Genomic DNA, 15,678 nt, shown 5'->3' on the forward strand with positions numbered 1-15,678 from the left:
GGCAGGAGATGTAGACTTAACCACCATGCTGGAGACTTATGTTCAGGAAGCTACATTAAGAGTGACTATGATGGTGACTTTTAAGAATGATGAAGATAAAGATAAGGTATTCATTTCTTTCACAAATGATGAGATCTTTTTCATGGTTCTCCAATATATATATTTTTCTGATGTTTCTCAGAGAACTCAGTTGTTCAGATGGGAATTTCAAAAATTGAGGTCTAGAACTTTTATCCACATGTTTATTTACACCTTCAAAGAAGCCAAGAAAATTGGTGAGGCAAGATCTCCCTTGGCTGAACCCATGTCTCATTGAATCATGTATGTCTTCGTGTTCCCAGATCTCCCCTGGAACCCTTTTTAAAAACTGATGTAATATTGGCTACCTTCCAATCTTCAGGCACTACAGATGATTTTAGTGACAGATAACAAACACATCACTAACAGCAGGTCAGTAGTTTCATGTTTGAGTTTTTTTAGTGCCCTGTGATGTATACCATCCGGTCCAGGTATACCATACTCTCCAGTTTGTTTTTTGGAGCTTGCATTCTTCTATACATACTGCAGTAGGGCTATCTGTGCAAGTGTCTAGCACAGGGGTCTCCAAAGTCCCTCCTCGAGGGCCGAATCCAGTCAGGTTTTCGGGATTTTCCCAATGGATATGCATTGAAATCATTATCCCAGGACAAACAGGCAGGTATTCTCACATTTCCCTAGCAACAGCAGCAGATGAATCCAGAGACCAATGGGATAGCCCACATCTACCAGCAGGCGGAGATAGAGAAACTGATTAACAGATAGATGGTCCTATTGGCTGGCACTTCTCCTGTTTATCCAGTATTCTCTATCTCCCAGCAGGAAAAGGTCGCTATTCAACTAGCTCCTGAATTCTGGCTGTGACTGGAAAATTATTTTCTCCTGTTGAGGTTTCTTTTCAGTGAGACTGCCATTCTGTTTCTCCTGTTGAGGTTTCTCTTCAGTGAGCTGGCAATGCTATTTCTCCTGTTGAGATTTTCTCTTCAGTGAGACAGGGGTGTCCGGCTGAATGGTGCCGGCTTTAGGGGTTACACCTGGGCCCCCCTAGGTCCCTGCCTCACCCTCCCTCCATTGCTAGAGGGTCTGACTGGGTCTCAATTTTTTTCTTCTTTCCCTTCTCTGTAAAAAAAAAAAAAAAAGACCACAGTTGCTGCATTCTGCTGTTACTGCTGATCAACCAGCTTTAACTGGCTTCGATCGGCCCTAACAACAACCTTGTGAGTATGTCTGTTTGAACTTCAGGTTCTGTTTGGGAGTCTTAGTAATGTGGGTTCGGTCAATGTACGTTTAAGGCATGGATATTTTATTGAGGCTAAGTTTTATGACTAGAAATCCGTGGAGGGAGCCAGGACTTCCCGCTCTTTGCATGCACGTGCTTGGTTTCCTTGTTGGTTACAGCGCGGCAGTAGCAGTGCGATTTCATGCTCGCACTTGTTCTCATTGTTGGGTTTCAGTGTAGCAATAGTAGTCCTGTTTATTCTGAGGCTCTCTTTCATTGGTGTTTGTCTCAGCCATGTGCAGCTGATTGGGCAGGTGCCAGTTTATAGCAGCGCGTATGAGATGGAACATGTTTTTTTTTTTTTTCCGGCGCTGTGGGCCGTTCTTCTGGTTATTCCCTGAGTCTGATTTTCTTTCTATGCAGGCTGCGGCAGGGTAAATTTTGCGGGGCTTGAATCCGGCTATGTTTCTAGGAGCGTTGATGCAGCGGTCACGTGTCAGTGAGAATCAGGCGTGCGCTTGGGTCTCTGGCGATGGCGGAAGAGCTGCAGCGTTCCGGTAGTTTGTTTCCAGCTGACTTTGGTCAGGGTATGCCGGGGCTTCTCTCCTTTCCGGTTCAGACAAGTTGTATGTGTTTCACCAGCTTTGGGACAAGCTTAGGCAGATTTATATGTCTATGTCTGTGTTCCTGCTGTACTCTCTTGAAGGAAGCTGCTTGTTTAATCGGACTCTGGGGTTAGCACTCAAGGGGTTTACCAGAGAGACTCTGACCTGTACTAGGTCACCCAGTCTCGGTTTGTCTCCGGGCTTGGGCGACATACGGCAACTCACGGCACGGTGAGATCAGCAGTAAGATAGTGCCCTGTATTTCACACAAGTATCTAATTGTCTCTCTTGGGGTCCCTGCAGATTGAGCCTTTGTCTGTTGGTAACTGTCCTTATTTGAGCCTTTGTGCTGAGCTGCATGTGTCTAATTGTGGCACAGGATATATATGCCTAAAGGTAGTACAAACAGTTTTCAAGTTCAGGCTGACTCTATGGGCATAATGACACTGCGCATCTTCCTGCGGCCAGGGCTCTCTTTCTCTATTTCTGAGGGGGCCTGGACTTCAGATTTCCATGCTGGTTTTTCCTGTCATCATTTTCTCATGGCACATGCTAGACGGGCCCTCCGACCAGACAGGAAGGGCTGTACAGCTCCTTTTAACCAGGAGCCAGTTACCTATTCTATCAAACCCGCGGAGGATCACGCGCTATGTGGCTGTTAGCCTCATCCCTGAAGCTCTCATTAGCGATGTGAGCTTTGTCTGATACCTGTAAGGATGCTGTTGTTTTCCACGGGGCGGTAGATGCAGCATCTTGATTGAGTCTAGTACGTATTCACTTTAAAGGACATATGTATTTTGCTCATGTTGCATGAGGTTAGTACTGTTTTCATGGTTCCAGTATATTCCTCTTTACTTTGTGAAACTTGATTTTTCCTAGGATAATCTTCTTGCAGATCCTACAGTCTCATCCTGCCATTCCCTGACCTTCTGCACTTCATTCTGAGGGGATCTTGACTTATTCCAATGACTCTTCAGGCTTTCTCATGAGGGAGAAGACGCTATAATGTCAGGTCAGGGGGCTGTGAATATTTTTCAGGATGCTTGCATCTTTGCATCCTCCTCAGGTTTTCAGTTTGTTCTTGGAGTCTCTGTTTTGTGTTTCCCTTTTCAGTGTTACTGGTCCTCAGGACAGTTCTTGTAGTTGTTCGGGAACTAAGGGACGTTGTTCCACTTACTGCATGGTGCCCGAGACGGGGGCATTGGGCAGGCTGGATCCCATTCTGCTGAATTAGTTTCTCGGGGTTACACATTTCTGCAGACAACCTGGGAGTATATTTACATTTTCTCTATGGACTCTGAATCGGCACTTGGTTTGCCTGCCTCTCTTGGAGCAGCGCTTTCGGTTTTGGCACATGCCATTTCGCCTACCCAAGGCTTCACGAACGTTTTAGGTGATGTGGGCGGTGGTACCGTTTTGGCGCTACCAGGCGATTCATCGAATTTCTTCTTGACTGCCTGCTTGATTCGGATGACTTCCAGTCGGGCCATTTGACTGACACGAAAAGGGTGGTATCTTTTCCTCAGTTCTTTACATGTGCATCTTTGAATTTGCACAGCGCTCTTTTCTCCTGTACTATTTATAGGTATATCGGGGTGATGTTTTTATTCATATAGGGGAGACATGTGTTTCTTTCCGGAGACTTGGGCGTGGGGTCTCGGTCTCAGATTGGTATTCTTCTTCGCTTACCATGACCAAGAGTATGGGATTCTGTACAGTTTCTGGGATCCATATTGCTGACTCCACTGGGAACTTTGGCTTGCTTTCCCCTTCTTACGCTACAGCAGTCGCTTTTGTTCCGGTGGTTCCCGGTATCTCAGGGCTCCAATTATTTGGTATGCTCCTCCTGCATCGCTTTGTATGATTTGGTGGCTCAGCGCGATTTCTCTTTTCAAGGCATGCCTCGGTCTTTGCTGGACTAGCTCATGACCACCAACCATCCCGGGTTGTCGGGTTGGGGGGCTCGGTGGCTTCCATCCTCAGCTCCAGGAGTCTGGTCTTCAGAGGCGATTCAGTACTTGTTCATTCTTCTACTCTTGAGCAGGGTCAGGCTACCTTTCTGGAGCTTCAGATCATTCTTCCGGATTGCTGCTGAGGGTCCTTTTGGTCAGTATTAGGATGGGGGTATTTCTCTACAGCTTGGGCAGTAGGTGTTGTACTCAGTTGGCAGGTGAAGTTGTTCTGCTTCAATGGGTGGACTCTCATCTTCGTCTTCTGTTGGCAGATCCTTTTATGGATCAGGATAAGAGTTTGGATAGACTTTCTCTCCGTGGAATCTGAGCATGGCCCATTTCTTGTATGTTACAGTGTACAGCGCTGTGTACTCTCTGGAAAGTGTGCATATTAGTAATAATGTAATCTTCTGCATCCTGGATATTGAGATTTGTGGCTCAGGCGTTCTAGCTCTTTTTATGGACGTGAGATCTCCTTGACCTAGACCTCATGGCCTCGTCTCTCAATTCTAAGCTTCCTAGCTTCTTCGGCGGGCCCAGGGAGTGGGAGTTAGAGGGGGTAGCTGCATGGCTCCTTTCTCGCTTCTGCCTTCTCTTTTTCAGTGTTTTCCGCTGGCTGATGATGGCTTGGATTTGCCATCTCGAGCTCGCTTTCCGGGCACAGTATTTGTAGAATCTCTGGATTGGCGGCGCCATCCTTACTATGCGGATTTGATGAGTCTTTCGACAGCCGGACTAAGAAGTTTCCTGGTATCTCCGGCTTTGCTCGCCTAGGGTCCGATCAACATGGATATTTGTATTACTTTAGTATTACGACCTAGTTTTTTTGAAAAATCTTGGGTGTAAGGGTTATGCGATGCAGGTTGTTTCTTCTCTTATCCAGGTGCTACGGTCGTCTTCTCCTGTGGCTTCTGCTTCCTTTTGTAGGTTTTTCCTTTCTTGGGTGCTTCTTAACGTTTGAACCACTCCAGAGTTCCTTTTTGGCACAAGTGTATCGCTGAGGGCTTAGCGTTCAATTCCCTTCAGCTTCTAGTGCCATTCTTGGTTTGTTACAAGGACTAGGTATATTGCTCTTCGCTTACTTCTCAGCTTCATGTAGTTCAGTTCCTAAACAGAGTGCGGTATATTCATGCGCCTCTTAGAAAGCCCGGTTTGGAGTACAATCTTCACGTACTTCTTCTCAGTTTATCGAAGGCTTCGTTTCATCCTTGTCTTTTGGGACTCTAAAGGGCTGGGCCGTTGAACATGGGGTTTCTTGTGGCCATGGCTTTAGCTCTGCAGTTTTCTATGTTGCAGGCCTTGTTCAACGGGGATTCCTATTAGAGAATGACACGGTGGCGGTTACCCGCGGCTAGCCCGCTAAAACGGGGAAGAAAAAATAGTGGCCTCTGCAGGACGGGGACAAGGCCATTCACCGCCCCGTGGAACGGTGAATGGACTTGTCCTTGCAGTGAGGCAATCAAGATCACGCGGTCCCCGCCATCTCCCTCCCTCCACCTCACCTTTGAATTGGAAGAGCACCGCCGGTTGAATTTCTGCCGGTCCGCGCGAAGAAAAAAAAAGCCTCTCCTTTTCTCCTGCTCCTACCGCCATGCTGCAGCTACTAAAGCCGACAGGAAGTCTTTCCGACGTCAATTCTGACGTCGGAGAGGACGTTCTGGGCCAGTCAATCGCTGCCTGGCTGGCCCAGAACGTCCTCTCCGACTTAAGAATTGAGTCGGAAAGAAGACTTCCGGCTTTAGCAGCTTCAGCATGGCGGTAAGAGAAGGGGAAAAGGACGGAGGCTTTTTTTTTTTTTTGAGCGGCAGGGAGGCAGCAGGCTGGCTTTGGCTAGGGAGGGAGAAAGGTAGACAGGCACAGGCAGGCAGGCAGGCAGGCTTCGGGGGTGGGGGGTGGGACAAAGTGTGGAAGGCAGTGAGAGGGACATAGGAAGGAGGCACTAGGGGCACTAAAGACATGGGAAGGAGGCACTGGGGGCACTAAATTTAATTTTAATTTAATTTTTTTAAATTTTAATTTAATTCTTATATACCGCTAATAACCGTGAGGTTTCTAAGCGGTTTACAAAAATGATACATTACAAAGATACAATAGATAAAAATAAATAAGATAGGTACTTGGAAAATTTCCCTAACTGTCCCAAAGGCTCACAATCTAACTAAAGTACCTGAAGAAACAATTTATGAAAAATAAAAATAAAAATATAAAGACAGAGGTAGAGATAGAGATAAATATGAATATTCCAACAAGTAATATATAAATAACTATTTTACATCTTACAACTGAAAATATTCTAACATCAGCGAATATCAGGATACAATTATGAAGAGGGAATTTTTAGCAGACAGGGAATGTGGATACCTAGTGTGAGGAAGAAATTCAGGATAAGGTGTTGAAGTTATGTTCGCGGGAGAGTGTCTGGCTAGGACAAGAATTTCTTAAACAAAATGGTCTTTAGTTCTTTCGGGAAGATGCTATAGGTCAACCTAGCGGTATCGATGAGATAGCCTAGCCATTATTGCTGTCTACCAGTTTGAAACTTGAAAGTTCTATCCAGGAAGGTTTGATATCTGCAGCCAGTGATTTTCAGGTATGCAAACAGGTTGTTGTTTCTGGTAGATCTAATGGGGGAATAGAATTCAAAATCTTGGGCCTGAGTGCAGAAAGAAAGAAATGAAAGAAAGGATACACAGACAGAAGGAAACGCAACCAGAGACTCATGAAATCAATCACCAGACAGCAAAAGTAGGAAAATGATTTTATTTTCAATTTAGTGATCAAAATGTGTCAGTTTTGAGAAGTTATATCTGCTGTCTATATTTTGCACTATATTTGTCTATTTTTCTATAGTTACTGAGGTGACTGAGCTTGCGGAGATGGGGCGGAAACAGGGTTTTAAAATTTTAGTCCTAGTAGTTTGCCGGTCCACAAAATAATTCTTTTATTTCTGTCAGTCCACGGGTGTAAAAAGGTTGAAAACCACTGATGTAGAGTATGCTGGCTTTCTTTTTCGCCAAGCCGCGCTCGCGTTGATCAATCTTCTCCTCTCTTGCAACTTCCTGCTTCCGGTTGCGTCGGAGGAGAATATTGAACAAATGAGCACCCGCACATGCGGCTGAGCGAAAAAGAAAGCCGGCATACTCTACATCTAAGGTGAGATGGAGGGAGGGAGATGGCGGAACATTGCAGTCGGTCGGGTGTCTGCTGTTTTTGTATCACTGCCTGCCTGCGCTCACATTCCAGATCCTCCTGCATTTTTAGTGTGCACAATTGACCTGATTCAAGCTATAGGTGAACAAGGGGGACACGTCATTGAAAGGGAGGACAAGTTAATTGATTTATTTTATGTTCGGTTTTTATTACAGGGCAGAGGCACTGAAACAGATTCTCAGTGCAGTAGTAGTAGTGGCAGAACTCTCTTCTGGCTTCATGGTGTTTCGCAGTACTGAGGCTTATATGGATGCTGCAGGGACGGTGACGGGGCGGTGAATGGGATGGCAGTGGCGGTGACGGGGCGGTGAAAGGGATGGCGGTGACGATGACGGGGCGGTGCAGAGGATGGTGGGCCAGGGACGGTGTAGTGACGGGGACAGATTTTTTCCCCGTGTCATTCTCTAATTCCTATTTCTGATTTCCGACATATGGGGTATCAGTTCAGATGGTACCACTATTTCTTTCTAGGGGGGTGTCATCCTTTCTTTTATTGATGTATCTGGCTTATATAGAACAAAAAAATTTTTTACAAGGAAGGGAATACCAATGGATTATCCAAGGTAATACAATTAATTCACCCTTTATGCCTTGTATCAAAAAAGGTTTCAATGCCAGTCTTTTAGCCCTCAGAGACGCCACCAGAAGATCACATTATCATATCTTCTGGCTTTACGCACCTGATCGTCATTGGGTCAATATATGGTGTGTATATCAATTTCTTATTTTTTTAAATTCATTTTTAAAACAATAAATAGTTTTAAAGAATATTTTCTATGAGTTAAATACTTAGCTTAACTGGTGGTTGGTGGTTAACAAGGGATTAATGAGCCAACATGTTTCACCCGTAGAGGGGGTTTCCTCAGGGCTACTATCCCTGCAATAAGAAAACCTCACTTTAGTAGGAGAAACGCTAAGTATAAATATCAACAGCATGCACACTATAAATATTAACCATACATGCCTACCTTTTTAGTACCGATTCTTCACGACATGACCACCCAATCAAAGTTTTTTTAAGATGGCTGCGGCGTGGTAAAAATCAACTTTAAATCTCCCTAAACCCGGAAGTGAGGTGTGAAGGGGAGGGGCCAATCGCCCGATCCCTTGCATCACCCCAAGGCCGGAAGGGCTTTTACACTAAGTGTCAATCAATATTTACTAACTCCCATTAAATTTTAGGGGAGGATTTCATAGAACTCCCAGGGAAAAAATCACAGAAGAGATGACCATTCCAATTCAAGGTTTAACCCATGAGGAATCACAGTATCTAGGCGGTATATCCACCTTTGCTCCAGATAATTTAATTTAGCCTCCAAATCCACCCTATATAGGAAACCAGTGGCGAGGAATACTCTACTACATTTTGCCAGCTTCCATCCCCACAGACTCAAAACCAGTCTTCCCATAAGCCAGTTTTTGAGGGCCAGAAGGGTGTGCTCCGAACTCACTGAGTTTCAGAGGGTGGCTAAGGATATCAGCCAGAGGTTCCGAGTTCGGGGCTACCCGGAAAAGTGTATTCATCAAGCTTATGTGAGGGCTCGTTTCTCTCACCGAGATCTTCTTTTAAAATATTCTGATAGGGGAGGAGGTAAATTTGGTTTGTATATTACCATATTCGGATGTGGTTATGACCATGGTTAGAATCATAAAACAACATTGGCCTATTTTGAAGGATCTTAGGGGATTGGATGATCTCCCCCTTTTTACATATACAAAAGGCACTACCATTGGTCAGTTATTAAAACGACGTACACCTATTCAGAAACCTCTGGGCTCCCACGCCCCCTGCCACAAATGCCAATGGTGTGACAAGACCATAGTGGGTAGCGATTGGTGCGACCCACGTACGGGAAGAATTATCCAGGCTAGAACACATACTTCATGTAAGACGACTTGGGTTGTATATATTATTGTCTGCCCTTGTTCTCTGGTGTACGTGGGTCGCACCAAGCGCGCTATACATTTGAGGTTAAATGAACATAAATCTAGAATAGTCACGGGTAATTTGACAGCTCCCCTAGTCCACCATTGGCAGTCTAAAAAACATGAGGTGGCCCACATTAGGTGGAGGGTGATTGAAGCTTTGAATACTCAAGGAATGGAGGGGGATTTGGAGGCTAAATTAAATTATCTGGAGCAAAGGTGGATATACCGCCTAGATACTGTGATTCCTCATGGGTTAAACCTTGAATTGGAATGGTCATCTCTTCTGTGATTTTTCCCTGGGAGTTCTATGAAATCCTCCCCTAAAATTTAATGGGAGTTAGTAAATATTGATTGACACTTAGTGTAAAAGCCCTTCCGGCCTTGGGGTGATGCAAGGGATCGGGCGTTTGGCCCCTCCCCTTCACACCTCACTTCCGGGTTTAGGGAGATTTAAAGTTGATTTTTACCACGCCGCGGCCATCTTAAAAAAACTTTGATTGGGTGGTCATGTCGTGAAGAATCGGTACTAAAAAGGTAGGCATGTATGGTTAATATTTATAGTGTGCATGCTGTTGATATTTATACTTAGCGTTTCTCCTACTAAAGTGAGGTTTTCTTATTGCAGGGATAGTAGCCCTGAGGAAACCCCCTCTACGGGTGAAACATGTTGGCTCATTAATCCCTTGTTAACCACCAACCACCAACCACTCATAGAAAATATTCTTTAAAACTATTTATTGTTTTAAAAATGAATTTAAAAAAATAAGAAATTGATATATACACCATATATTGACCCAATGACGATCAGGTGCGTAAAGCCAGAAGATATGATAATGTGATCTTCTGGTGGCGTCTCTGAGGGCTAAAAGACTGGCATTGAAACCTTTTTTGATACAAGGCATAAAGGGTGAATTAATCCTTTCTTTTATGTCATGCTCGCTTTTCCTTCCTTCTTCCTGGGAGGAGAAATTGGGAGCAGTGCTTTTATTCACTGCATTTTTTGATACGTACGTAGCGTTCTCCGCGAGCTCGGTTTCTAACAACTTTTAGTTTATATTTCCTTTTTGTATTCTTCAAGGGACGCCTCAAACGTATGGCGGCGTCCGAAGCCTCCATCGCTCGATGGGTCCAGGAGGACATTCTTTATGCTTGCTTGCTTGCTGGCAGGAAAGCGGTTGGTGAAAGAACTTCATGACCATTCCGCCAGAGCAATGGCTACTTCTTGGGCTCGGCCCAGAGGTTTTTTCCTTGGAGGAGATTTGTCTCGCGGCTAATTGGTCTAACGAGAGTGCTTTCTCTCCCCATTTCTGCTTGGATGTGGGGGTGCATGCGGTAGGGGCATTTTGTGCTTCAGTTGTTGCGGAGGTGGCGTTTGCTTCCCACCCAGATTGAGGATTGCTTTGCTACATCCCATTGGTCTCTGGATTCATCTGCTGCTGTTGCTAGGGAAGGAAAAATTATGATCTTACCTGTTAATTTTCTTTCCCTTAGACGCAGCAGATGAATCCAGAGCCCCACCCTTTCTGGATATTGTCTCTCGGTTTTTTCTTTTGCAACTTTCGCAGTTTGTTATTATGGCAGGTTGTTTTCTGTATTATTGCATTTTGAGATTTGTTATGGGAAAGAAGTTTTTTACATGCTATGCCTATTGATGGTTACGGATGCTTGGGCAAGGAGCTATACTGAATAAACAGGAGGAGTGCCAGCCAATAGGACCACCTGTTAATCAGTTTCTCTATCTCCGCCTGCTGGTAGATGTGGGCTATCCCATTGGTCTCTGGATTCATCTGCTGCGTCTAAGGGAAAGAAAATTAACAAGTAAGAACATAATTTTTCCGTGGATGACGTCATCCGACGGAGCCCGGATGCGAACGCCTCACAAGCAGACTTGCTTGAAGAAACTCGAAGTTTCGAGTCGCCCGCACCGCTCATGCACGAGTGCCTTCCCGCCCTGCGCAGGGCGCGTCTCCTCAGTTACTTAGTTTTCCGCGGAGCTGAGAAGTCCGTCTTCTACTCTCTGCGTTAACCTTGTTACTTGTGCCTTCTCTAACCGCAGTTTGTGTTTATTTTCTTCACGAATCGCTGTTTTTGTCTTTCTTTATTTTATTTTTGGTAAAAAATAAAAAAATTTTTCTTCTTCCGTCTGTTTCTTGGAGCCGGCCGCTCAGCCGCGGCCCGACGACTCCGATCTTGCGGCGGCTGTTTTCACTTCTATGTCCCGGCCTGCTATGGGCTTCAAGAAGTATAGCAAGTGTCAGCGCGCGATCTCTATTACGGACCCTCACCGTCGCTGCCTCAAGTGCCTTGGGCCTAAGCATCATCCTAGATCGTGCCTGCCTTGCCAAATGCTTCAGCCTTGTGCTTTTAAGCTTCGTATCCTGGTGGATAAGCTTTTCGAAATGGATTCTTTTGAACCCTCGACTTCGAAGATGATCTCGATCTTGACTTCCAAGGTGACCTCGGCCTCGACTTCGAAAATGACTTTGGCTTCGACTTCGGCTGATAGTCCTCCAGCTTCTACTGCTTCAACCTTGAGCCTCGTCAGACCTCGAGGATATTCCACATTCGATTGCCTCGTCCAAGTCACCATATTCATCTGAAGCCTTTTTACATGCTGAAGCGTCATCTTCAACACAGGCTGCCTCGACGTCCTCGAGTCCTTCTTGAGGCAAAGCCCTGGCGGATCAACTCTCATTTTCATCTGTTCTCCGTCAGATGGCTGTGGACTTGGATCTTAAATTAGATACCTGCTCCAAATACTCCAAGGAGTATCTCGAAGTCATGCTTCTTCCTCAATCTCCAGCAAAGTGTCTTAAGCTTCCACTTCATAAGCTTTTGAATCAGACTTTTGATCGGTGCATGGAGAATCCTTTTTCCTTACCAGCTGTTCCAGGAAAATTGGATTCTCGCTATAAAACTGTAATCTGCAAAGGGTTTGACAACACGCTACCAGAGGATGTGATAAACAGGAGCACGCTACAGGGGTTCAAAGAAGCTTTGGATAGGTACTTGGAAGACAAAGGGATTGAGGGGTACAGATAAGAGTAGAGGTAGATTATAGGGATGGGATTAGAGGTAAGTTACAAAATTAATCAGGGACCATGGTTCAGGCACTAGGCCTGATGGGCCGCCACGGGAGCGGACTGCTGAGCAAGATGGACCTCTGGTCTGACTCAGCGGGAGCAACTTCTTATGTTCTTATCTCATCAATCCCTGCTTGTTGAGTCCTCTTTAAAGAGATCCCATCCTTCCAAGGTCTATGCCACTGTACCTCCTGGAAGAGAAGGGAAAACTATGGACAAATGTGGACGTTGCATCTATCAAAATGCCATGATGTCTTCTAAAGTCCTTAATTATAATTTTCATTTTATTATTTATTTTGAGTTCCTTATTTCTCTACTTCCACAGTTCATGAGTTATTTGGATTCTCAAAAGCACTTTAAGTTTCAAGAAGTTATTGCTTCTTTATCTCAACTTCGTTTACATCTTCTTCAGTCATCTTATGATGCCTTCGAGTTATCTGCTACTGTGTTCTCCCCAGAAATTTTTTCCAGCCGGGTGGCATGAAAAAGTAGCCGGGTGGGGCGCAATAGGGAAATTTGGTGGTGGGGAAAATTAACCCCCTCTTTTATTAAGGTGCGCTAACATTTTTAGTAGGTGCAAACTCCCGCGCTACACGGGAAAACTAACGCCAGCTCAATGCTGGCATTAGCGTCTAGCGCATGTGGTAATTCTGTGCGCGCTAAGCACACGCTAAAACCATTTTCGCAACTTAGTAAAAGGAGCCCTAAAAGTGTACTATTTTTATTAGTTAATTATTATTATTTTCCAATGGCTCAATATGACTTCCTTTTTTAAGGTTTGACACTTGTGCCAGAATATTTTTACTTAATTTAAGAAGCATCCAATGCTAGAAGGGAATAATTAGATATTTGCCCTCTTTCAAATAGTATAGAGGTTTAAAAAAGGGAAAGGCGTTAATGAAGTCATTAGATTCAATTTAGCCATTTATTTCTGCATGAATTTAAACAACTAAAAAAAAAGATAAATATAGCTCATCCAGTCATACAAGAATGGCTCTACAGCAGGAGTGCCCACACTTTTTGGGCTTGCGAGCTACTTTTAAAATAACCAAGTCAAAATGACCTACCAACAATAAAATTTTTAAAAAACACAAAGCACACTGTACGCAGAGAAAATGTTAATTATCATTTATATTCCGCGAGTTTTCAAAGAGGTCAAGGCAGATGACTTTATGCAATGTCACCTCAGGAACAACTGTACAAAAATAAACAAATATACCCCCTCCCTTTTTACTAAACCACAATAGCGGTTTTTAGCGCAGGGAGATGTGCTGAATGCCCAGCGCTGCTCTCGATGCTCATAAGCTCCCTGCGCTAAAAACTGCTATTGCGGTTTAGTAAAAGTGGGCCATAGTGCAAAATATAGACAGCAGATATAAATTCTCAAAATGGACACATTTTGATCACTAAATTGAAAATAAAATCATTTTTCCTACCTTTTTGTCTGGTGATTTCATGAGTCTCTGGTTGCACTTCCTTCTTCTGACTGTAAATCCAATACAGTGGTACATTGGTTTAAGAGCATAATTCGTTCCAGAAGCATGCTCTTAAACCAAAACACTCGTATATCAAAGCAACTTTCCCCATAGAAGATAATGGAAACTTGAACAATTCGTTCCACCAAACCCTCCCCCCTGAGGCTACCGGCGCTGCTCCGTCACCCCCTCCCCCCGCTCTAACTGGCATCGCATCCCCCCGAACCGACATCGCAACCCCCCCCCCCGCGAACGCCCCCCTGCGAGAACCGCAAAGCACCCCCGTGTTGAAAGCGGCATCCGCCCGCCCTTCCTCCCAAGCATGGTCCTTACCCCTTCTGCTCGTTGTAAGGGTGAATGCGAGCTCCCGCCTTTTGCCTGGGCTGGGCCTTGAGCATCTGCGCATGCTCAAGACCTTCTGGCTCTCGATCTCTCGGCAAGGACTGTGCTTGGGAGGAAGGGCGGGCGGATGCCGCTTTCAGCACGGGGGTGCTTTGCGGTTCTCGCAGGGGGGCGTTCGCACGGGGGGGTGGTGGTTGCGATGCCGGTTCAGGGGGGTGCAATGCTGGTTAGAGCAGGGGGGAGGTGCTCGTACACCAGAACATGCTCGGTTTGCGAGGCAAAAGTTTGCTGAGTGTTTTGCTCGTCTTGCAAAACACTCGCAAACCGTGTTACTCGCAAACCGAGGTTCCACTGTATTTCTTTCTTTCTGCCACTTCCCTTTTCTTTCTTTCTGTCTCTTTCTTTCTCTCTCCCCCCTGACTGCCTGTTTCTTTCTCCCCCTGCCCCCTCTTTATTTCTGCCTTTCTTTCTCTCTCTCTCTCCCCCTGCCTGTCTTTCTTTCTCTCTCCTCCTGTCCCCCCCAAGCCATCACGCTGATTTCTCCACTTCCCCCATTCTTTCCCTACCCCCTAAGCCACCACGCTGATTTCTCCCTGCTGCTTCCCTGAGCTAGGCCAGGCAAGTACAAGTGCCGGACTCACAAGACTTTACCTCTAACGTCAATTCTAACGTCGGAGAGGAAGTTCCAGGCCAGCCAGGCAGCGATTGGCTGGCCCAGAACTACCTCACCGACGTCAGAATTGACGTCAGAGGTGAAGTCTTTTGAGTCTGGTGCTTGCACGTGCCTGGCCTAGCTTGGGGAGGTAGGAAGAAAAAGATTGCAAAGGCAACGTAATCGACACGCATTGCCTTTGTGATCTATTGGTTGATCGCGATCGACCATTTGGGCACCCCTGCTGTTATGGTATCCTGTCCTGACCTGAGGAAAGGGATTTAGTCCCAAAAAAACTGCCTTATTTCAATTTCCTAATTATAAACTTTAATGAATACAGTTACAATACTACTTGATTCTACGTAAAGCAACAAAAATTTTTTTTCTACCTTTTGTCGTTTCTGCTTTAATTATCTTCTACGCTCTCTTCTTTCTATTCAGCGTTTGCCCTTGCTCCCTTCCATGCAACATCTGTTCTCTCTTTGCCCCTTCCACCCAGCCTCTGCCCTCTCTCTCTCTCTACCCCTTCCATCTACTATCCACCTCTCTCTGCCCCTTGCATTCTCTGATCACCCTCTCTGCCCTTTCCATCCAGTGTCCGCCTTTTCTCTGTTCTATATGGCATCTTCCCTCTTTCTATGTCCCTTCAATAAACTGTATATCCTGTGCCCTTTCTCTCCTTTGTACATGATTTATTTCAGCTTCACCCCTCCCCTATGCTCTGGCATCTCTCTCTTCTCCTTTCCTTCCTTCCCACTCCACCCCATGGTCTGGCATCTTTGTCTCCTTCCCTTCTCTCCCCCATGCCCTAGCATCTCCCTCCTCCTCCTCCCCCATATGCACTGACATCTCTCCCCCCCATGGTCTGGTAGCTCCTTTCCTTTCCCTCCCTCCCATGGTCTTGGCATCTCTTGCCTCTCCTCTCCATTCCCTAGTCTTCCTTCTCCCTTCCCAATTGGGTGCTGCAGCAGCAGCACTTCTCTTCCCCTCCCCCTCCCCAATTGGGTGCTGCTGCAGCACTTTTTTTCTCTTCCCCAATTGGGTTCAGCAGCAGCAGCACTTCTCTTCCCCTCCCCAATTGGGTGCAGCAGCAGCTTTTCTCTTCCCCCCCAATTGGGTGCACCAGCTTTTCTCTTCCCCCTCCCCCCAAAAAAATTGGGTGCAGCGGCAACATT

At 45.6% G+C, this 15,678-nt stretch overlaps 1 protein-coding gene across 15 annotated transcripts in view; it reads left to right on the forward strand.

The window, feature by feature from the left end:
* PTK2 (protein tyrosine kinase 2) overlaps positions 1 to 15,678 on the forward strand; it is a 779,173-nt gene that overhangs the window by 72,056 nt on the left and 691,439 nt on the right. The window contains exon 1 of one of the 15 annotated variants that reach the window (XM_033930836.1): positions 428 to 450. The exons of the other annotated variants lie outside the window; for them this stretch is intronic. The gene's annotated coding sequence lies outside the window, so the exon portion shown is untranslated. Of the gene's footprint in view, positions 1 to 427; positions 451 to 15,678 lie in introns of those variants that run through there. 15 annotated transcript variants of the gene reach the window in all.

Source organism: Geotrypetes seraphini, chromosome 2 (assembly GCF_902459505.1).
Source record: "Geotrypetes seraphini chromosome 2, aGeoSer1.1, whole genome shotgun sequence".
Lineage (NCBI taxonomy): Eukaryota > Metazoa > Chordata > Amphibia > Gymnophiona > Dermophiidae > Geotrypetes > Geotrypetes seraphini.